The sequence below is a fragment of the Plecotus auritus genome (genome assembly GCF_963455305.1).
Source record: "Plecotus auritus genome assembly, chromosome: 2".
NCBI classification, from domain to species: domain Eukaryota; kingdom Metazoa; phylum Chordata; class Mammalia; order Chiroptera; family Vespertilionidae; genus Plecotus; species Plecotus auritus.
The window spans coordinates 143,936,915-143,962,430 of NC_137771.1; the positions used below are offsets into that span (position 1 = coordinate 143,936,915).

At 39.2% G+C, this 25,516-nt stretch overlaps 1 protein-coding gene across 3 annotated transcripts in view; it reads left to right on the forward strand.

Moving 5' to 3' along the window:
• EPHA6 (EPH receptor A6) overlaps positions 1 to 25,516 on the forward strand; it is a 1,057,231-nt gene that overhangs the window by 401,767 nt on the left and 629,948 nt on the right. The gene's annotated exons all lie outside the window — the stretch shown is intronic.

A 25,516-nucleotide genomic window follows, 5' to 3' on the forward strand; every position in this document is an offset into this window, starting at 1 on the left:
TCAAAGGGCCAGAATTGAGCCTTCCAGAGGCTCCAAACAGCATCCTTCAAGGCACCATGGGAATATGGCCCAAGTGGTAGAGCAAGTTACACAGTAGCCTGTACCTGCTTCTTTTCTTGTTCTAGGCTCTCCTCAGAATGAGCAACTTTAGGGTTATTTGGTAAATGGGCTGGAGTAACACACCCAATTGAGGAATATGTAGCCTCCCAAACCAAAAGGCCTACTAGATATTATGGTGTTTTTTATGTTGTAGGTGGAACCAAATGCAAGAATTTGCCCTTTACCTTAGAATGCAATCTCTTGACTTTGCCCACAACAGCACTAGATCCCCAGAAATATCCTATCTAATAAAAGAGTAATATGCGAATTAACTGTCACTCCATGACAAAAATGGTGGCGCCCATAGCCACAAGATGGCGGTGCCCAGTCCTCTTAGCCCCGCTGGAGTCCCCCAGTCTCAGGGAGGGCTGCCGCTGAGAGCCTGCAGAGTAAATGCAGTAAGCCTGGCGGAATGCTGCCCAGAGGCCCTCCTGACCTTTTATAAATATCAAAAACAAATTCACTCCCCACAGCGCAATCTCCTCCCAGTGCCGGCAGCCTGGGCTGGGTTCTCAGCCTGGCAGGGGCGCACACCCCCACTGCGATCCCCTCCCAGCTGCGGCAGCCTGGGGTCTCAACCACTGAGTCACACCAGCCAGGCAGATATGGAGTAATTTTAAATGTTTCTTTAAAAAAAAAAAATTTATTGATTTTTTACAGAGAGGAAGGGAAAGGGATAGAGGCTAGAAACATCTATGAGAGAGAAACATTGATCAGCTGCCTCCTGCACACTCCCCACTGGGTATGTGCCCCCAACCAAGGTACATGCCCTTGACCGGAATCGAACCTGGGACCCTTGAGTCTGCAGGCCGATGCTCCATCCACCTAGCCAAACCAGTTAAGGCTGTCCAATATGTTAAAGAAAAAACCCTATCTAATAAAGAGGGAATATGCAGGGGAGGGCATTTGGGGCTGACCAGGTTGTCAGGGGAGGGCAGTTGGGGATGATCGTGCTGGCAGGGGAGCAGTTAGGCATTGATCAGGCTGGCAGGGGAGTGGTTAGGGGGTGATCAGGCTGGCAGGCAGAAGCGGTTAGGGGCAATCAGGCAGGCAGGTGAGCAGTTGGGAGCCAGCAGTCCTGGATTATGAAAGGGATGTCACAGGCATTTGAACATCCCCCGAGGGGTCCCAGATTGGAGAGGGTGGAGGTTGGGCTGAGGGACACACCCCCCCCAATGCACGAATTTTGTGCACCAGGCCTCTAGTTGAAAATATTTACAACATCTTGCTCACTAGGTCCAATTAGTATAATGCCATCAATTAAATGGACCAGCTTGATATCTTGTGAAGGGAAACTATCAAGATTACTGAAAACTAAATTATAATGGCATTTTACTGGCCTTTCCAGCTGCAAGCTAACTGCTTCTAGTGGTCCTTCTTGACAGAGAAGGAGAAAAAGGGCATTTGACATACCAGGTACTAGGGATGTACTAATTTGCTCTGGCTATGAAACTTCATCTGGCATAGCAGCAGCAATTGGAATTATCACCTGGTTAAATTTATGCTAATCCACTGTCATACTCCAAGATCCATCTGTCTTCTATGTAAGCTAAATAGGAAAATTGAATGGGGATGTGGTTGGAATCATGACCCCTGAGTTTTCAAGTCCTTAATTGTGGTACTAATCTCTGCAATCCCTACAGGAATGCATTATTACTTTTGGTTTACTATTTTTCTAAGTAGACTAAGTAGAGGCAGTTCTAGGGCCTTCCACTTGAGTTTTCTGCCATAAGAGTCCTCATTCCATAGGTCAGAAAACCAATGTGGGTATTGGGCCAGCTGTAAGGTACATCTGTTCTAATTATGTATTCCAAAAATGGGGAAATAATCACAGAATGTGTTTGGACACTGAGCCCACTGTGAGATGGACCTGAGCACTAATCATCTGACCTCCATAACCTATTCTGATGAGTGACCCACAAGTGATGTTTTGTGTTGTTTGGAATTAATTTCAATCCATCGCCAATGTCCAGTAGTTCCCGTAAGGTCTGATTATATCAATTTCCCCAATGCACAATTACTCTGATAAAAGGTTCTAGATCCCTTGGGAAAGGTCTGGGAGAAATATTAACAATATAAATTTTTGACAGTGAACTAGGATCCTTCCTCAAGGGCATCTGTCCACCCCTTCATTCAAGGGCTTCTGGGTCTATAAAATGGCTCAAGTCTGAGGTCTGAGAATTGATTGAGGGGTCATGATTTTTTTTTTTTTTTATGGTCAAGCTAGACTTTTATTCATTTGACCAAGAACATTTTTGGTTATACACATCAAGAAAGAATTCAGTAGGCTTTCTATCTGTTTCCCTTCCAGGAACACCATGATCACCTAGCCAACACCATAGGTCTGTGAGTCACACTATTCTGAAAAAAATAAAAATATAAAAATAACACACACTATTCTAATTGCTGCTTTGACTCTGCTGTCCATTATGTTATCTCCTCAAATCTTGCCTTAGAGGTTGAGTGCCACCACTGGGCCCCTACAACCAGAGGATCCAATTATTTCTATTGCATTTACATTTCCCAATTCAGTGACTGCAGTCTCCACTGTAAGGTTTGGCCTACAGAACAGTTAGATCATAGAGCATTTCAAAGGCTGTTGTGACTCCCTCAGAATTTATTATATCATGATGAAAGAGGTATGTCTTCCAGAACCTCCTATTGTGGGTAAGTCTTAAATGACAAATCCATTTCAACATTCTAGTTTCCTGATACTAAGCCCTTGAATCCAATCTATATAATAAATATAATAAAGAGGTAATATGCAAATTAACCCTCACTCCAACACACAAGATGGCTGCCCCCATGTGGAAACAAGATGGCTGCCACAAGATGGCCAGCAGGGGCGGGCAGTTGTGGGCAATCAAGCCAGCAGGAGAGGGCAGTTGTGGGCAATCAGGCCAGCAGGGGAGGGCAGTTGGGGCGATCAGGCCTGCAGGGGAGGGAAGTTGGAGGGCATCAGGCCTGCAGGGAAGGGCAGTTGGGTGGACCAGGCCTTCAGGGGAGAACAGTTGGGTGGACCAGGCCTGCAGGGTAGGGAAATTGGGGGGGTAACAGGACTGCAGGGGAGGGCAGTTGGGGGACCAGGCCTGCAGGGGAGGACAGTTGGGTGGACCAGGCCGGCAGGGAAAGGCAGTTGGGGGTGACCAGGCTGGCAGGGGAGCAGTTAGGCATCAATCAGGCTGGCAGGGGAGTGGTTAGGGGGTGATCAGGCTGGCAGGCAGAAGGGGTTAGGGGCAATCAGGCAGGCAGGCAGGCGAGCAATTTGGAGGCAGCAGTCCTGGATTGTGTGAGGGATGTCCAACTTCCCAGTGGCACTGGGCCTAAATGGGCAGTCGGACATCCCTCGGGGGTCCCAGACTGTGAGAAGGTGCAGGGTGCAGGCTGGGCTGAGGGAAACCCTTTCCCCTCCCCACCCCACCCCCATGCATGAATTTCATGCACTGGGCCTCTAGTTCCTTTATATTAAACCAAGACAAGTTCAGCATTTATAGCATGCTCACTGTGGGCCACCTGTTGGTCCATATTTCAACTAACCAATCAAACAAACTGTTAGAGCCTTTGCAACTTCCCAAAATGTAACATTAAATTCAGAATCTCTGCTTACTAAGTCAAACTCTTAATATCCGTTTCTACACATGTTCCCCAGATTTCTGTCTATGTAATTAGAAAACTCAAGTAGTTCTTTTGGAATGAAGCCCACCTCCTCATCAGTCATACTTTGTACCTCACATTTATGGGCCTTCTGGGACTTGAGTAGAGATATAGGTCTAGAAACAGAGATGGTGGGGGTGGGTCCTGAGGAGCCAGCATTGTCTTATACAGCAACTACCTTTGGGGCGGCTATTATAGTTTCCCCAGGCAATGCAGGGTTAATTATTTCAAATAGGGGTGGAGAGGATACTCTAATGGAGGTGGAGAGGCCTTTTCCACTGTAAATAGGACTCCTCAGAATTTAGATGTCCCCAGCTTTATCAGGGTCTTCTCAATCAGTGCCCTTACTTTAACAGTAAACATCCATCAAGGCTAGGAGTTTAACTTGCACTGTAATTCAGCCAGCCACAGGATGAGATTCTGCATTTGATTTTCAGCAATCTCAGCCCTGTGGGCAGAGGAGATAGTATCCAAGGATAAACACAGAAGCTTTCAGGTCATTTAAAAGGCCTTTGAGCTGGAAATTTGAATCCCTGAAGTCATCCTTTTCTTTCCAATATTGTTTAGCAACAATAGGAGCACTAGCCAACATCATTATACTTGTTAGTTTGCCCAAAATGTTCAAAGTATTATAAACACAATCACTAGATCCTTGTTTCTTATAAGTGGTTGATTAGGAGTATCCAATAGAGATATTTTGTACATCTTCATTGCTAAATAGTGCCATAGAGAATCAATGCTCTTTTTACCACTGTAAATAGAGTACGTAATTAGTATTGTTAAATCTAATAAAATCATCTTTTGTGTCCATATGTGCCCACACATGGTCATTTTAGACATAAATGTAGGCATTCGTAGCGGTTCAAATAACTAGTACCTCTTATAGATCTCATTTTAGGAACTACACATTTTATGGTAATTCAACTTATTTTATTTCTTTGTTTTCTTTATAAACATGTCATACAGTTTAATATAAAATTTGAATGTAGTATAATAAGTGATACCTGTCCTAGTTTTTAATTTAACATTTTCATTAAAATCCATTACTCTACATATACCATATATTCATGGTAGCTCTGACCTGGCACTGATATTTAACATATTAAGTAAAATGTCTTTTTTGACAAACATCACTGAAATCCACAGTTTTTTTTTATATTAATAAACTAATAAATATACTTGCACCAGTTAAAATGTCTACCATTCTATCTGAATTTTGCCACTTAGAACATGAATGAGAATAGCATAAGTTCATACACTTTTTAAAACATTGAAATGTATCTATTATCAGTAATTTGGTTAGCATCCTTTTGGGCAAAACAACATCTGAGGCCTCTTGCACAGTGAACCCAGTTCCATATAGAAGCTGCAATGCTAGGTTGTTGCTTCCCAGGGCTCCCTTTCATTAGGGCATGACATGATGTAGGTTTGCAAATGAGAGGGGCCAGTAAGAACTTTTGATATTCTTTCTCCTGATCAGTCCTGGCAACTATGGCAGCTACATCTGATTTCCAGAGAGAGCAGAAGCAGCAATTTTATTGGCAGTATCCAGTGATCCGTGTTGGTGGTGCTGGTAATTCATTTAACACTGTGGCCTATAGTGTCCATATCTAGTTGGACGGTTGGAAAAGGTTCTGTGCACTGGTTTTGGATATAGCATCTGAATCCAATTCTCTAAATTTCCCAAAGATTATGTGAGCTACCCAATATTTTTTAATGAATTACTAATCTGCCTATATCAACTAAATTCTGTCACAGCACTAAGGCCATTCTACACACATTAATAGAAATTATGTTTAAAAAAAAACTAAGTAAATGTTATTATAGTTGACTATTGTTTTGGTTGATTTTATATCTTATGTGTTTTATGCAGACTGTTAGATTTCTATAAGTTTAAACTACATTTTTTGTTTTTTACTTTTGTCTCCTTTGCCACTTTTCAGTGTTATCATTTCCTTTAACATTACAAAACAAGTACAGGTTGGTTTAAATATTATTTAAAATTGAGAATTGGAAATACTGAACACTTGGCATTATTTGAGGATATATTATATTAATATCACATGTATGGTTCCTGGCAGTCAGATGCTATTTTGGGAAACAATCTTTTCTTTATGATAAAGTAATTAACTCTACCCTTACTTTCCCTCCTCTCACAATCAATTATTTGTAACATGCTATTGGCTCTGCTTTTATGGTGCCACTCACAAAATTTTATTCCTATTACAGCCTTCCTATTCAAGGATTAACTCTTTTTGGAACTTTCATTTAATGAATCTTTCTTTATTCAATGACTTCTACCTACAGTCCACTCTGAAGCCAATTTAATCTTGTAAGAGCAGAACTCTTAGCAATAATCTTTATTTCTCACCACTGCCAGCTAAGTTAAATACAAAATTCACAGTTTAACATGTAAGACTCTCCACACTATGGCCTCAGCTTATCTTCTCAAACATATTTGTTACTGCTGTCCTAAATATACAGAAGTAGAGCAAAACTGGTCATTTTATTCTTAATTAAATGGTGCCTTTAATTTTGCATCTGTATCTCTTTGCTTGTTCTGTTATCACTGGTTATTTCTTATTCCTGACCAATAATCTCTTTCTTGGAGATATCATCCATACCCCAAGATCTTAAATGTCTCTTGATTCTCCAGCTAAATATAACTTTCCTATTTTCTGAAATCTCACAAGAGTTTGCCTAAAGCCTTTATAGTACATTATATTTCCAACATCAGGTTACATATATGTTTTATAAATTATCCCCAATAGTAATTCTAGTGGGGATACACTATTGCTTTAAATTTACAAGGTATGCAATGAACATTTCTTAAATTTAATTCATTGATTATAGGTGTTTGGTTAGTTGCAGGTTGCATAATGATCATGGGGCAATGGAAATCAGAGCAAACAAATTTACAATGTCTGGCTCTAAGGAGTAATGGAAAATGTCTGAGGCTGGTAATGAACAGAGAAGAATCACGGTTTGTGGACCGAAGTGAGAAAGAATAAAAGTGATTGTTATTTCCTGGGATCATTATGATTCTGCCAGTTAACTTTTCTGCAGAAGGGAATGAAGCTTTCACTAGCATCAGTGAGTACAATTGTGTGGAACAAATTATCTAGAAAGTAGTAGTAAAGAGCTTCATGTTGGAAGTTGAAATGGTATTATCTTTTGCTGATTAATGATTTCTTTGAAAAGGTATTTTTAAAATATTCAGTATAAATTGCAATGTGTCTTTATACAAAGCAAGTTTCCAATGCAGTCTGACAAATACACTTTTGGTTTCAATTTAAAAGACAAGAAGATGAGTAGATTTCTGCACACCTATGAAAATATGAGAAGTTATCTCTTCTATTTAGATTAAGTTTGCCTTCTAAGGGACCTTTGGTTTCTTCAATATTGAATTTGGGTAATTGTAGAAAGCAATTACTCTCCCAAAGGAAGTTTTACATTTAATGGAATAAGGATTTGGTAATACCATCTGTTGTTATTATGTGCAAATATAGTATAAGCGCTGCTGTGAAGGACATAGATGTGTGGCTCTTAGTCCTGAATAGTTACCTAGTCTAAACAATGTAAAATACCTTTATAGTTTAAAATGCTTGATAATTAGTGAAATATGTATACTTTCACCCTTTGTAGTTATAGCAGAAAAGCTGAAAACATATACTTTTTATTTTAACTAAGAGGCAAACTTGTGAATTGGTTTCTATGGGTGGAAAAAAACCCTGCCTGTGATCTTACATATCCTGAGAAGATAGGTTATTATTTGGGGCTGGAAAGTCAAGTTCGAATTGGAATTAAAAGTGTTCTCTGATAATTAAAAAAATCCATATTTGTTTAGATTTGGCAGATATTTAAAAATCTTGTTTTTAAATAATTTTTAAGAATATTGAATACTGAATGCAGTGCCAGGGCTGCTATGCACAGTTGTTCAGGCTGCAGGCTGCATAATTTCCTGGGCCCCCTGTACCTTAGAACAGGCTGTGTAATTTTGCAGTAATAAATGGCTCCTAAATCAGAATGGATTATCATAAAAAAGTATTTTTTTCTTATTCATGTTATATGGCCACTGCTGATCAGCTGCTCTTTGGCTGCAAGTCACCTTCATGCCCTAGGCTGGAGATGTGTCTCCTATTATGAATCTTTGGTAGTGTTGGAAGCAGGGAAAGGAAGAATAGTGAAGCAGGCCCATGCTCCTAAAGCTCCCACCCATAAATAAGAGGAACTTTTGCTAATATTTTATTGGCTAAAGTAATTCAAATGACTACAATTCACCAATGCGTAATCCTCTCACAAGATAGGACAGGGAATTTTGGAGAACAGTAATACAGTCTACCAGAAGTGCAATTAAGATGAATGAATAATGAGGCTTATGTGTTTTCTGTTTCATGTAGACTGAATTTTTATGTTTGGAGTCTTCCTATACATTACTTAATTTCTTTAAAAAAAGTCTACTGTACATTGAGGTATGGATATTCAGATTTTTAGAATTTTATTTTAAAATAATCTCTTTCCAAATTAACTAGCGAATTGATTTAGACAGGTCATTAATTTTGAAATTCAAAACTCTGAATATTAATAATGAAGCTATCCAGCTGATAACTATCTGTGCTTTAAGTTATAAGGTGTCATAAATTATTACATTTGTTATCATTTATGTTATCAGACTTTAAAGGATAAATAGTGTTCATTGAGATATTTTTCATGAATATCTTAATTTATCCCAGTCGTATTATTAAATAATCTATTTAAAATCAACAGTAGTAGCCCTGGCCAGTGTGATTCAGTTGGCTAGAGCAATGTCGCCTGCACAGAAAACAATGTCTCCTGACATTGAAGAAGAGTCCCAGATTTGATTCTCCGTCAGGTTACACACCAAGGTAGCAGGTTCACTCCCCAGTTGGGGTGCATATGGGAGCCAACAGATCAATTTTCCTCTCTCACATTGTGTGTGTGTCTTTCTCCCTCTTTTCCTCCCTTCTTCCATCCCGCCCTCCCTCCCTCTCCCTTCCTATTTCTCCATAACCAATGAAAAACATATGTTTGGAAGAGAATCCTATATAATAAAAGCCTAATATACTAAGTGACCAGTCGTCTGGTCATCCGTTCAACCAATCAAAGAGTAATGTGCTAATGATATGTTATGGCCACTCAACTGCTCGCTATGATGTGCACTGACCACCAGGGGACAGACAGTCGACCAGTCGCTATGACATATACTAACCACCAGGGGGCAGACAGTTGACCGGTCAACCAGTCACTATGACATGCACTGACCACCAAGAGGCAGATGCTCCGACCGGTAGGTTAGCTTGCTGCTGGGGTCCGGCTGATCGGGACTGAGCGAGATGGGCCGGATACGCCCTCGAGCCCTCCTGCAGTCACTCCCTGCTGGCCAACCTCCTGTGTCCCTCCCCCAGTTGTGTACCGGTGGGGTCTCTCAGCCTTGCCTGCACCCTCTCACAATTCGGAACCCCTCAGGGAATGTCAGAGAGCCAGTTTCAGCCTGACAGAGGAACGACCAGTTGCTATGACATGTACTGACCACCAGGGGACAGATGCTCAATGCAGGAGCTGCCCCCTGGTGGTCAGTGCGCTCCCACAGGGGGAACACCGCTCAGCCAGAAGCCGGGCTCATGGCTGGCGAGCAAAGCAGCAGTGGCAGGAGCCTCTTGCACCTCCACAGCAGCACTAAGGATGTCCCCCGAGGGGTCCTGGACTGCAAGAGGGTGCAGGCTGGGCTGAGGGACCCCCCCTGAGTGCACAAATTTAGTGCACTGAGCCTCTAGTTTAAAAATAATAAAAAATAAAAGCTTAGCTGGTGGGTGTCAGCAGTTGAGCATTGACCCATGAACCAAAAATAATAAGAAATAAAATAAACAGTATTATTTTTAATAATTAACTAGAGGCCCAGTGCATGAAATTTGTGCACTCGAGGGGGTCCCTCAGCCCGGCCTGCGCCCTCTTGCAGTTTGGGAGCCATCGAGGGTTGTCCAACTGACATCAATTGGACATCCTTAGTGTTGCTGCAGAGGTGGGAGAGGCTCCCGCCATCTCCGTTGCACTTGCCAGCCCTGGGCTTCTGGCTGAGTGGCATTCACCCTGTGGGAGTGCACTGAACACCAGGGGGCAACTCCTGCATTGAGCATCTGCCCCCTGGTGGTCAGTGTGTATCATAGCAACTGGTTGTTCGCCATTCTGTTCATTTGCATATTAGCCTTTTATTATATAGGATTCTAATGGCTAATAAGTTTTGAAATCTATCATACATTGAGACTAGAAGCTTCTTAAAGAAGAAATAGCTCAGAACTTTCATTATTAGTTCTAGATAATCAATTTTAGTGTTATGAAGCTTTAATTACTTAATTCATTATTATGCAAATTAAGATTTTAGACTTTATCTCTCTCCTTGATTTCGGAAATAGCAATATTTAAATAATAGTTGGAGGTTATAGTATATTTCAATTTCGGTTGCATTTAGTCATGAGAACCCACTTTAGATTTCATTTTAAAGTACTGTATATAAAGTCTATTAATTCTGTCTTTTTTACCTGATGGCATATGGCCTTCAAGTAATTAATTGTTTACATTGTTGCTGGCAGGATTGGAAATACCAATTGGTATGAAGTCATCCTATATAATAAAGAGGTAATATGCAAATTGACCATCACTCCAACACACAAGATGGCCACCCCCATGTGGACACAAGATGGCCACCACAAGATGGCCAGCAGGGGAGGGCAGTTGTGGGCAATCATGCCAGCAGGGCAGGGCATTTGGGAAGGACCAGGCCTGCAAGGGAGGGTAGTTGGGGGTGACCAGGCCTGTAGGGGAGGGCAGTTGGGGGTGACCAGGCATGCAGGGGAGGGCAGTTGGGGGTGACCAGGCTATCAGGGGAGGGCAGTTAGGGGATACCAGGCCTGCAGGGGAGGGCAGTTGTAGGTGACCAGGCTGGCAGGGGAGGGCAGTTAGGGGCGACCAAGCTGGCAAGGGAGGGCAGTTAGGGGTGACCGGGCCAGCAGGGGAGGGCAGTTGGAGGCTACCAGGCCAGGAGGGGAGGGCAGTTATGGGTGACCAGGCCTACAAGGGAGGGCAGTTGTGGGTGACCAGGCCAGCAGGGGAGGGCAGATAGGGGCAACCAGGCTGGCAGGGGAGCAGTTAGGCATTGATCAGGCTGGCAGGGGAGTGGTTAGGGGGTGATCAGGCTGGCAGGCCGAAGCGGTTAGGGGCAATCAGGCAGGCAGGCAGGCGAACAGTTGGGAGCCAGCAGTCCTGGATTGTGAGAGGGATGTCCGACTGTCCATTTAGGCCCGATCCCTGTGGCACTTGGACGTTGAGATCAGGCCTAAATGGGCTGTCGGATGTTGGGATCGGGCCTAAATGGGCAGTTGGACATCTCTCGAAGGGTCCCCGATTGGAGAGGGTGCAGGCTGAGGGATAACCCCCCCCGTGCACAAATTTCATGCACCAGGCCTCTAGTTGTAAAATACGTATCATATCCTTTTTACTGTGACTCAAACTATGTTTGTAAATTCTAACATCAAAGATAGGAACTTTGCTGTCCTTTCTACAAAAGCAGGGGAGGGCAGTTGGGAAGGACCAGGCCAGCCAGGGAGGGCAGTTGGGGGTGACCAGGCCTGTAGAGGAGGGCACTTGGGGGTAACCAGGCATGCAGGGGAGGGCAGTCATTTTTTTCCGGTCTACATTGAATGGCATCTTACATTGGTATTAGCTTATTATATATAGCAACATGTATGTGCCAAATTGAACTCTGTTCTATACTCTCTAAATATATCCAACATAGTCAGTTTTTCCTCAACCACTGAAACAGGTCATTGTTTCTTTATTTTAGCTCGGAATGGAGTTGTTAATTGGTGTTTAGTGGCCAGTGTGGGGTGCCCATCTTCAATTACTTTGATCATATTCAGTGTAGAATTACATTTGCTGAGGCTAGATGTGTGAGAAGCATTGGTAGATTATGTAGTTCAAGAAGACACATGGATACAATAGCAGATTCTCTTCTGTTGCATGTTCAATCTAGAATACACATTCATTTAGTGCAATGGCTAGTAAAATTACCTTTAATGTTGAAATAATATGCCTTTTTCTCTTTCCCTACCCTCTCTCCCCCTATCTTCTTTTAAATAATATTAGTGTCTTGTACATTTAATGTGATTCCACTGTGTACTTCTTTAGATATTATTATGACCTCGCTGACATGTTCCCATTTCATTTGCCTATGTATTGGAATCACTGCCAAATTAATGTGAATGCACAGATATATAAGACACTAGTGCTTCATAAAGTGCAGCCATGTATATATTATCTTTTTCCTTCTTTCCATCACTTAACCTCAATTTAGACCTTTAATTTGAGTAAATGAATTGACTTTTCATACTAAAAACAGTTTGTAGGGAATTTAACCTTATATGTATTTAACTAAAATAGATTTTATATGCAATACAGAATATAACATGAATAAGAAGGTTGTAAAAAAGCCAAAGTAGAAAGAACATGAAGGTGTTTTGTGCACTTGCAGAATACCCACAGCAACTTCAAGAATATGTTAGAGAGCCCTATATGTTATGGGGTTGGGAAGGAGAATAGTTTTTGTTACTGATTGGGGTTATTGGCTGGGACCTCGGTTCTTTTTATCTATGCAGAAAAGATTTGAAGGTAAACAAAAATGAAAGGAAAGCAAAATGGGCATTATTGAAAATATATTCCAAAAGAGGAGTGGGCCAGGAGAGAGAGAGAGAGAGAGAGAGAGAGAGAGAGAGAGAGAAACATTAACTGGGTTGTTTTAGCTCACTGGGAAGTCAGAAAAAAGGGGGCCTTGGGGACAGGCTCAGGGGGTTAACCCAGAACAAGCTGACACTGCCCATTACTCACCTGGTTGCAAAGTCTCATGGGATCCCTTAGAGGTTGAGGGATATGTGCCTGTGGGTACAAGGAAGGGGAAAGGGAATGGCATGGAAGTGTTCCTTGAAGGTAGAGCTCACAAGAGAGAGCATGGCCCCAAACTCCTGGGTTTTAAAGAGGGATTTTCTGGGTGGAGACTTTTATTTGCATTCAGAGATGATTGGTAGAAACTATCTTTCTTCTGGGCATGCCATTACCCATAATGCATACAGAAAAACCCACAGGGGGCAGGGTCAAAACTGAAATGCAAATTTTATTATAATTAGTAGAGGGCCCTAGTGAGGTCTCATTGAGGTCATGTGTTTTCCTCTGAGCTTGCACCAAGAACTGACTGGCTCCCAACCTGCCTGCTGGCAGTCTGCTGGGCAGCCTATAGAGAGACAGTCTGAAGGCAACATTGGTCTCACCCCTATTCAGGACCCCAGACAGGCCCCACCCCAGCCACTAATGTCTAACTTCCTACCTAACAGTTTTATAGCTGAAGGCAATGAGCAACTCAAAATTGTTACCATTAATGCAACCTCATTTGTATTCACAATTAAATCAAGAAATCCACAATATCTATATATATATATAAAAGCCTAAGCAACCAGCCAACCATTCGACCATCTGAATGGTAGCTATGATGTGCACTGACTACCAGGGGGCAGATGCTCAATGCAGGAGCAGAAACCACAGGCATAGAAACTTGGTACAGACTGATGAATCTCAGAGGGAAGTGGGGAGGAGAGAGGGCGAGAAGAGATTAACCAAAGATTTTATATGCATACTAGAGGCCTGGTGCATGGATTTGTGCACTGGTGAGGTCCCTTGGCCTGGCCTGCACCCTCTAGCAATCCGGGACCCCTGGTTGTTTCGGCCTGATCCCTGCAGGTCTCTCTCTCTCTCTCTCCCTCCCTCCCTCTCCCTCTCTCTCCCTCTCCCTCTCCCTTATGAATTTTTTTTTTAAAACCTCAGATATAATCTGCAAGAATGAGCCCTTATAAAGCTGCTAACATAAAGGCTTGTGCTGAAAATGGAGTAGGAGAGATGAGACCAGATCAGAGACAAAATAAGAGAAAGAAATTCCAAGGAATGACATATAGACACTCTTGCATATTGCTGATTGGGGGGCCTGAGAGTCCCCTGCTTTTTTTAACTTGAGATTAGTGCAATAAGCAATAAAAAATCACTATTAGCCAAAACCGATTTGGCTCAGTGGATAGAGCGTCGGCCTGCGGACTGAAAGGTCCCGGGTTCGATTCCGGTCGGGGGCATGTAACGTGGTTGCGGGCACATCCCCAGTAGGAGGTGTGCAAGAGGCAGCTGATCGATGTTCCTCTCTCATCGATGTTTCTGACTATCTATCCTTCTTCCTTCCTCTCTGTAAAAAATCAATAAAATATATTTAAAAAAAAATCACTATTAGTTGTATAAACTAATCAGGAAAGAATTTTCTTAGCTAGAGAAAAAGATACTATAAATAGGAGGTTAATATCAACTGCAGGTTTATGAGAGATGGAAGGCAATTGATTTCACATGGATGAAGACCAAAGTGTTAAATCTGTGTTTCTTGGATAGATGAATGAATAAATGAATGTTTAAAAAATTAAGTACAAACATTTATTCCAAAGGTGTATAAATCTACCATCTAATAGATGAAAGGTGAGAGAAGTAGCTAAAGCTTGAATTTTTTGCCAGTCATGGAAAAAAATAAATAGAAGATTGATGTGTAGGAGAGTGATACCTGTGGGTTAAATTTGGGGAGAAAACGTTGGCTAGGAATCCAGTCAGCTACGTTTATAAGAAATTAGAGAAAATGGAGATAGAAACAATAGAAATGACGTAAAAGACAAACATGTAAAAGATATTACAAAGATAGAGCTGATGGGTCTTGGAATTGGTTTGATATGTTGTCTGGGTGAATTTGGAGTCAAGCTAACTTCAAGATCCAAGCATTAGTGACTATGAAAATGGTTACTCTAGTCTCTAGTACAAGAATTACAGAGGAGGGTCAGATTTATCTAGACAGGCATGTATGTAATAGTGAGGAGGTAAAAATTACTAGTTCAGTTCAGGACATAATGAGTTTAAATTCCCATCAAGCAAGATGGTCAGAAGCTAATTTGTAATAAGGCTGTGTAATCTTCGAGACTGAAATCACCAAGAAGTGACTGGATGAGAAAGAGTATAGAGACAAGAAGAAAATTTGGGGATGTAGAATAAAATAAAGGAGTGGTTACAGAATAATCTGTACTGTCATATAGTAAGTCAAGGCAGCACTGTTAAGAAGAAAATACATTCAACTTTGCCCAAATCAATATTGATGTGGAGAATTGAGAAAGACATTTTGTTACTTGTTTATGGAAACCTTTAAGAATGTGGTTTTAGTGAAATGTAGGTCTGGAGTCCAGATTGTAATGGGCTATGGAGATGGTGCATACTGGTATGAACATGGCATATATAGAATCCTCTTTTTAAAGTTTGCTGAAGACAAAGGCTTGCCAGAGTAGTGAGCTAAATGGGATGTAAGGTTCAAGAAATGTGAAATATGCGGGAGCAGGAACTGTGTCTTAGCTATTTTTTATCTCCTATGGAGCTTTGCACAGTTTGGGCACAGAGAAGTATCTTAACAAATAATTGTTGAATTAATGAATAAATGAGCAAGAAGACCAGCTGGAAAGCTATTTACTTTCCTGTCCAGAATCTTAAAACCCTCATCCTTGCAACTATTTCTGGAATAGACAACTTAAACAGAACTATCTATTTGCACTGTGATTCTTACTCATTCTAAAATCTCTGACTAATATACTGATACATAGAGGAAACACCAATCGCTGGGACACAATTTTAAGCTAATAAAAACCAGTCATATCGTTAGACACAAAGCTGAATAGTTTTTCTTGGACTGAATTATATTAATTTTTAAGTGTTGCTTCTGACCCATGAATATTTATCCTGTAGGTTTGTGTGCAACCACTTTGATAATAACATTCCAAAAGTGTCATGTCCTAAAATAAAAGAATCACTCTAAAACTTAGAGATGTACTTACTGTTGTATTATCAATAGCTGAGCTGGCTTCATTTGAATAATAGCATCATCAATCTATTGCTCTATTTGCTCAAATGACCAGTTACATAGCACAACCAACTATTGTAGTTTTAGAGAATCAAGAATATTTACATTTTTATTGAGAAAACAGCTTGCTATTCATGGCTTTGACCTTGGGAAACTGGTGATCTGAAAAGTGAACCATGGTCAGCAACAACAAAATCATTTCATAAGCTGACAGATTTCCATAGAATATGAGTTAATATTGTCTAACTTGCTATATATTGTCATTTTTATTACTTATCATGCCATATACTGAATAAATATATTAAGCATATTTTAAAGAGGTTTTGACTAGATCAAGGCTTAGATTATGAGAAGTTAAATAACCTACAAGTGATAATGAATGTACATATAAAATGTCATAAACTACTTCTGAAATGTATTAAAACTTAAATGTCAAAAGTGACATGCTAGCATATTCAGGTGAAAATTGGAATTTATATTAAGTGTTTTAAAAATTATTTTCAAGATTTTTAAACAAATATGAGTATATTAGTTTGGTAGGGCTGCTATAACAAAGTGGGTGGTTTAAAAACAGAAATTTATTCTGGAGGATGGAGGTCCAAGATCAAGGTGTCTACAGATTTGTTTTTTTCTGAGACCTCTCTTTGTCTTACAGATGACTGCCTCCTCATTGTGTCCTCACGTGGCCTTTTCTCTGTGTACATCCCTCGTATCTCTATATGTCCTAATCTGTTATGAAGACACTAGGGACCCAGTGCATGAATTTGTGCACCTTGAATTGTGGGTCCCCTGTCTGCCAGTAGCCCCGCTCCTGCCGCCACCACTCCCACATCCTGACGGGCGCTCCCACACACTGATGGTGCCGTGCCAGCCCCGATCGCACCTGCTGAGAGCACGGAGTGATTGGGGCCTGCACCAGCAGCAGGTGCGAGCAGGGCTGGTGCTGTCAGTGGGTGCGAGTGGCAACTGCTGCCCCGATTGCCCCTCAGGAGCAGGGGGAGGTGGAGAATCCCTAAGGGGCGATCGGGGCCGGCAGCTGCCGCTTGCTCCTGCTGACAGAGCCAAGTGATCAGGAACAGCGCCAGTGCTGGCAGCAGGTGCGAGCACCGGGCGGGACTGCAGCATGCAGGAGCAAAGAATTTTCAGTAACTACCAGAGGCTTGCCCCAATGACAGCGACCAGCGCCCCTCCTTGGTCTGGCACCCCCGCTCACCTGCACCACCATTCCACCGTGGCTGATGCCCTCCATGTTCTGCACTCTGCTGCCTGCTGCCCACACCTGCCATGTTCCACACACGCCCCCTGGTGGTCAGCACATGTCATAGCGACTGGTTGTTCGGTTGTTCTGCCGTTTGGTCTATTTGCATATTAGCCTTTTATTATATAGGATCAGTCAGGCTGAATTAGAGCCCACTCTTAGGGCCTGTTTTTAATTTAATCACCTCTTTCAAATTCCTATCTCCAAATATAGTTACATTCTGAGGAATTGTGAGGTAGGGCTTCAACATATGAATTTTGGGAAAACATAATTCCAAAACAAGGAGCTAAAGTACTGGTAGAAATTTCTGTTCATTCAAAAAATTTCCCATGATTCCGACAAATGTGGAAAATATTATGAAATACATATGTATCTAGTGAATAAATTGTGGATAGTAAACAAAGAAGCTACTACATTGCAGTGAATCTGGGATTAGACTTTTAACCAGATTATTTGGAGTCTAGTTTCAAAATATGCAAGGATATCACAGAGTGATTTTGAACTGTCAACAGTAGACACATTCTGGTTGACTCTTTCTAAAAAGGCAAATAAGAAAGCTAGATTTGGGGCATAGACACCAAACCTATTTAAGCAATCTCAAGCTTTCTCTCTTAAGTGCCACTTCTATTTGGATGATTCATTGCACAATGGCTGCCCAGGAACAGGAAAAAAATCACTGTTTCAGTGATTTTTGAAAAAATTGCATCCTACATTTATTTATTTCATTTTGCTACTTTGGCTTATATTGTCTAAAACCAAATTGCATTAATATATCTTTGTCATATGTTCTCATTAAATAATAGTTAAAAATTTTTCTAAGACAAATAATTGTTTCCAACCGAAGTTTCCTCCTAATGTTGACTTTCCCCCCCAAATTCATCATTATAATTTCACATTATACACTTACTTATCTAAGGGGGAACAGTATTGAAAAAAATTAAGAAGTACACAGAATTACCAATTTTATATTAATAATTTTAATAAATCTATTACCAATTGACTATTTATAATCTATACATTTTTTTGGTTCAGATATCTTGTTTTTTTCTACTGGAACATAATAATTGCTGTTATAGAAAATTAATAAATTCAAGCTAACTGTATCTTAGTCTTGTCAGAAATAGCAATAAATCAATTTAGCTTCAACCAGCCCTGATGATTTTGTGCAAAAGAAAGTGACTCCAGGAAGTTCATTCCAGAAAAAAATACCTTTAAGGGAGTTGACAATTTCTTCAATGATATTTCAAAATATGTGACTTTCCGTATAGTTACATATAAAAAAGACTGTAAACCTAATTCAGTAAGTTTTAAAATAAGGAAGCTTGAATAATGTGCATGATAAACATAAGGCCACGACCTTTGTTTTGTGGAATATGGGTGGGTGCTGGGACCCTATAGCCACAGGTAATAAAAACAAACATTTTTAAGAAAAATGTTTAAACATGGCTAATCCTCCCCCCTCCCGCCCGCTTAGTTTCTGATGAAGGAAGTACACATATGTTGAATCATTTTATCTTTTTCCTCACATGGGTTTTACATTGTTTTTAACATTATTTGAAAATTTTCATCTTATTTTTAGGCTAAATTTTACTTAATACCATTTGCAGTTGAAAATCATAAAGGGTTTTCGCATATATCTAAGTTTTACATGTGACCTGAGTATCATGTTATTCTCATTTTCAGAAGAGAAGTTATAACCAAGTAGAGTCAATGGAATTTTCAAAATATCATTGTACTATTTTACTAAGGTTTAAGTAAAAATCAAATTAAATTCCATAACCTTGGAAAAATGTTGAATATCATAAGAAATCAAAAAAGTACAAATTAAAACAGTGACACACAATTTTAAATAAAGAATTATTAAGTAATATAAAAATATTAATACTCAGATAGTAATTGGCAAGGAAACCATTCCTTTCATATAAGTCTATTGGAATCAATAATACCTTTTTTCTAGCAATTTAGCAATATATTAAAACAGTGATAATTACTTACCATTACTCAACAGTCCCATTAGAATTTTATCCTAAGAAAATAATTCTAAGTGAACATTAGGTCTTTTCCAATAAAATTATCTTTTTGGTAAAACTATAAGAAAATGAAAACCACTTAAAGTGTAATAAGACTAAATGGCTAATTAAATTAGTGTAATAAATGGTTATATAAATGCTATATAACCATTAGAATGATTATGTAGAACCCTGGCTGGTGTAGCTTGGCAGTTACTCCCAACCTCAGCTTTATTCACTCTAACCTCCCAAGTTTAGGAATTCTGAGCCTTTAGCTCTTGGAGAGGTTGGCCTGGCTGGAGGGCTCATCCAGGGAATTCTGGGAGTTGTAGTTCTGTAGTCTGATAGTGGTTGGACTTGGCTCTCAGATGGAGCCCTGGATGTTTGGGAAACTCCAGTCTATGTCTGAACCAGGAAACTTGGTTCTGATCCCCTTTTAGGTTTTAAAAAGTGCAAGAAACTTCATTTCCCATGCCCTGGGATAAACAATGTATGAACTGGTTCCTTTAGCCAATATTGAAGGCAGATCTACTCCTGATTGAGATCAATGGTTTCCAGGAATTGTGTCCAGAATTTAGGGATGCTAAAACTTCAGTCTTTCCAATTCAGTCTTGCTGAGACTGCACAGAAATGTCTCAGGTTCGATTTCCAGTCAAGGGCATATATTTGGGTTGCTGATTAGATCCCTGGCCCCAGTCATGTGGGAGGCAACTAATCCATGTGTCTCTTTCACATGGATGTTTCTCTCTTTTTCTCTCTCCCCACCTCCTTCCTTCTAGTACTCTCTTTAAAAAGCAATGGAATGATTAGTGACTTTGAGCATGTTTTCATATGTCTCTGGGCCTTCTATATGTCCTCTTTTGAAAAGTATCTATTTAGGTCCCTTGCCCATTTTTTGATTGGATTGTTTATGCAAACTGATGAACAAAAACAGATCAGAGACAGAGAAGCATCTATCAGACTGTCAAACCTCAGAGGGAAGGCAGGGGAGGGTGGAGAGGAGGGAAAGAAATCAACCAAAGGACTTGTATGCATGCATATAAGCCTAACCAATGGACACAGACACTAGGGGGGTGAGGGCACAAGCGGGCCGGCGGGGGCGGTGGGGGGAGGACACATATGTAATACCTTAATCAATAAAGAAAAAAAAAGCAATGGGACAAATATCCTCGGGTGAAGATTAAAAAAAACAATAATAATAAGACTATGTAGCAATCTACCTAACACACAAAGATGTTAATACATTATTAAATGAAAATACTGATTTGTAATAGTGTGTATATCTACATATATGTTTACAAATAAAATTAATTTACTGTGTATACATAGAAAAACATTTCAAGGATATACATCATAATATTAGCAGAAAATGTTCTCTTTAGTCTTATGGAGAACAATTGTTTGCTTATCTATACTCATTACATTTTCTGCAGTGAACATGAATTTCCTTTATTACAATCACAAAATTTATTTTTATTATTTCACTTATGTATAAATATAGATATTTTATTTATCACTTTTATTTGAATGCTGTAAAAGTGTGAGTTAATGACTACAGGACATTTCTGAATACCTAGAACTGGAATAAAAGTCTTAACATCAGTAATTAGTACAACTTCATTAACAATTAGAGCATCGTAATAGATAAGTCAAAAATGAGGTTACACTAAATTGTACTATTGTCCACCTGCATTTTATGTCTGACTATATTTTATAAGTTAAAACAGAGTAGTGTCATAACTAATATAAAGACTATGTATATGTTGAGGCCAAAGCAAAGGGTTATCTCATAAAAGTTATTCATATTCTTTAGGAATTCATGTAAAAAGAGATAGGCTAGTCTACATAGCATTTTACTTCCTCAATGTCTGTCTTCCTTAATGAAATTTAAAGTAACGCCTAGCATTATAATATTAAATATTAAAGATATAATATAAAAGGTGTTAAAGATGTTAGTTGTAATTGTTAGTGTTGATTGTGTATGAGGTGTGTGTATGGGTATGCATGTGCATGCTCATGCATGTACACATGTGATTTCCTGGCCATAACTTCTGGTAAGACCTGTTATGTCAGAATTGTAAATTTGTTGGTACTCCAAATCTCTCTTTTTCAATAAATTAACCAATTGATGTCTAAAGTGATCAATGAGCTCTGCAGCAGCTGACATGCCTTCAGCACAGTTAAATAGCAGGATTTGCTCAGTTCTATGTAACAATTTAAATTGAATCAGCTCCTTTTCTCAGAATAATATAATGGTTTCACTATTTAAAGATTTTTAAAAGTATCATTAAAACATGTTATATACATAATTTGATTTTATATATAGAACTATAAAAATGTATACCTGAAATAATTTTCTCTATCATTATTTTGGAATAGTAGATGTAAGTCTTTGCCATGGTATTTCATTTTATAAACCACTGCTAAAACCTTTTTTAAAAACATCTTAAGATTATCATTCTCAGAAAAATAAGAGGTTATCAATGTGTGTTTTTTTATTTGGGTATAATTGACATAACGTTATATTAGTCTTAAGTATACAGCATGACAATTCGATATTTATATATATTGCAAAATCATCACTACATTTTGTTAGTGTCTGTCAATTACAGTTTACATTCAATATTATTTTGTATTAGTTTCAGGTATACAGCATAGGGATTACCAAGTGTTCCCCTTGGTATTTCCAGTACCAACCTGGCACCATATGTAGACATTACAATATTAATGACTATGTTTCCTATGCTAAAGTTTATAACCCCATGACTAATTTGTAACTACTAATTTGGACATCTTATTCTCTTCACCTTTTTCATCCAGTCCCCCAAATTCCCTCCCCTTTGGCAGACATCAGTCTGTTTTCTGAACCTGTTAGTCTGTGTCATTTGTTTGTTCATATTTTTTTGTTGTTCTCTAGATCTCACATATAAGTGAAATCATATGGTATTTGTCCTTCTCTGAATGACTTATTTCATTTAGCATAATACTCTCTAGGTCCATTCATACTGTCATAAGTGGTAAGATTTTATTTTTTTACGAGAGGCCCAGTGCACAGATTCATGCACCGGTGGGGTCCCTCGGCCTGGCCTGTGGGGATCAGGCTGAAACCGACTCTGTGACATCCCTGAGGGGTCCCGGATTGCAAGAGGGCACAGGCCACTCCAAGGAACCCCACTGGTTCACGAATCCGTGCACTGGGCCTCTAGTATGTATATAAGATCTTTGATTAATCCCTTCTCACTTTCTCCGCTCCCCACTTCTCTCTGAGATTCATCAGTCTGTTCCATGTTTCCATGCCTGTGGTTTCTGCTCCTGCGTTGAGCGTCTGCTCCCTGGTGGTCAGTGCGTGTCATTGCTACTGGCCAGATGGCCTGTCACTTAGGCTTTTATATATATATATATATATATATATATATATATATATATATATATATGACTGAGTAATATTCCATTAATTGGCACTTGGGTTGTTTTCATATCTTGGCTATTATAAATAACCCTGCAATGAACATAGGGGAGCATATTATTTTGAATTAGTGTTATGGGTGTCCTTGGATAAATAGCCAGACTTGGAACTGCTGGGTCATAAGGAAGTTCCATTTTTAATTTCTTGAGGAACTCCATACTGGGTGTTGTTTTTTTTTGTTTTTTGTGTTGTTGTTTTTTTGTAGTGGTTCCACCGATCTGTATTTTCACCAACAGTGCACAAAGGTTCCCTTTTCTCTACATCCTTCCCAAAACTTGTCATTTGTGAATTTATTGATGATAGTCATTCTGACAGGGTATGAAGTGATATCTCATGGTTTTAATTCTCATTTCTTCGACAATTAGTGACTGAGCATCTTTTCGTATGTCTATTTGTCATCTGTATGTTCTTGTTGTAAAAGTGTGTATTTGGGTGCTCTAAGTGCTCTGACTATATATATATATATATATAATTATATATATATATATATAATTGATTTCAGAGAAGAAGGGAGAAGGAGAGAGAGAGAGAAACATCAGTGATGAGAATCATTGATTGGCTGCTTCCCGCACACCCCCTACTGGGATTAAGCCCTGATGGGAATCTAAACCTGACCTTCTGGTTCATAGGTCGATGCTCAACCTGGCCAGGCCTCTGACCATTTTTAATTGGATTTTTGGTTGAATTATATGAGTTCTTTATAAATTTTGGATTTTAACCCTTAACTGATGTGTCATTGTCAAATATCTTCTCCCATTCAGTGCATTGTCTTTTCATTTTATTGATGATTTCCTTTTGCTGTAAAAACACTTTTTAGTTTGATGTAGTCCCATTTGTTTATTTTTTCTTTTGTTTCCTTTACCTAAGGAGGTATATCAGAAAAAAAAATATTGCTAAGAGAAATTTCAGAGATTTTACTGCCTATGTTTTCTTCTAGAAGTTTAATAGTCTCAAGACTTACATTTAAGTCTTTAAACCATTTTGTTTATGATGTAAAGATACGGTCTGGTTTCATTTTTTTGCATGTGTCTTCCAATTTTCCCAACACTACTTATTGAATAGACTGTCTTTACTTCATTATTTGTTCTTGCCTCTTTTGTCAAATATTAATTGACCATTTAGGCATGGGTTTATTTCTGGCCTCTCTATTCTGTTCCATTGATCTATATGTCTGTTTTTATGCCAGTACTATATTATGTTATTTTGATTACTGTGTCTTTGTGGTATATTTTGATATCAAGTAGCATGATACTTCCAACTTTGTTCTTCTTTCTCAAAATTACTGTAGCTCTTTAGTGGTTCCATATAATTTTTAAGTTATTTTTTCTAGTTATGTGAAATGCACCATTGGTATTTTGCTAGGAATTGCCTTGAATCTATAGATTGCTTTGGGTAGTATGGACATTTTAATGATGTTAATTCTTTCTATCCATGAGCACAGTATATGCTATATTTATCTGTATCTTCTTCAGTTTCTTTCTTCATCATGTTATGAGTTTTCAAATACGGCTGTTTTACTCCCTCGGTTAAATTCATTCCTCAGTATTTTTTATGCAATTATAAACGGGATTGTTGACTCAGATTCCCTTTCTGATGGTTCTACTCATGCTTTCATGGTTCTGCAGCTGGATCAAACGCCTGTCCTCATACTGGTAGATGGCTGGAAAATACCTTTATATTCTCTCTTCACTTCCTTATCTCATTTCCCCTCAGACCCTATTAGGCCCCCTTCACTTTCCAAATAATCAGGGCATAGTAGATTCTTTTTTAAGAGGCAACATCGTTAAGAACTTAAATTAAAATAACATTGTTACCTTTTTATTCTACCCCAGCTTCTTAGAAAAGTTAGTAAAGGATTTGATTGCTGTCCAAAGTAAAGTGAGGGAACTCTTCAGTTAAAATACACCTTGAAGGTATCCTATTATCTAGTATCTGAAAACATTGCTGGAACTATAAAGACCTATACTAAAAAAAAAAAAAAAAAAAAAAAAAGTGTACTCTGACTTTAAATTTCCTTGGTGCTGTCATTTATATGTGACATACCTCTGAGTATGGATTCCGCTTAGCTGTTAGGTCTCATCTGCTTGCTATTTTAACTTCCAGCTTTTGAATTCTGGCCCAATAACTACAGAACACCATACCCCGGGCTCATTGTTGCCAAGTCTGCACAGAATATGATATAAATAGCATTGCAGATTGCTCAGCAGCATCATAGAGGACCCAAGGGGATAAAGTGAAAATAGTGAGAACTTTGCTTTGGCCCTTTTATTCCTTGAGAATTTCATTTGGTTGAAGGAATCAAAGCCAAAGTTTACATTGGAATAAAAACAAAAGTTAATAGAATGGAGATTATCTTACTATTATTTCTTTCCTTTGCCCAATGGTTAAAATAACAAAGTCACTTATAATGAAAGGTCATTAAAGCAAAGACTTAACACTGAAAGTGTCAGTGTTTGAACATGTTTATTTAAAAGTGAAATAACATCTACACAGTGGAATACTATGCTGCTATAAAAAAGAAGGAATTCTTACCATTTGCAGCAGCATGGATGGAACTGGAGAGCATTATGCTGAGTGAAATAAGCCAGTCAACGAAAGAAACATACCACATGATCTCACTCATTTATGGATAATAAAGAACATTATAACCTGATGAACAAAAAGATAGATACAGAGGCAGTAAAGAATCAAGCAGACTGTCAAATTACAGCGGGAAGGTTAGGGAGGGGCGGGGGAGATAAGAGATCAACTGAAGGACTTGTATGCATGCATATAAGCATAACAATGGACGCAAGACACTGGGGGGTGAGGGCATGTATGGGAGTGGGGTGGTGGGGCAATGGGGAAATATGGACACATGTAATATCTTAATCAATAAAAAAAAATTGAAAAAAAAAAAGGAGGCAACTAAAATCTAAAAAAAAAAAAAAAGTAAAATAAAAATCAGGGAAACAAAATAGTTTTTACTGGCTTGAAAGTTGATATGTCTGTATATGGAATTTTCTTCCACTTGGATGGTGGCTGTGATTCAGAAGGGTCTGAAA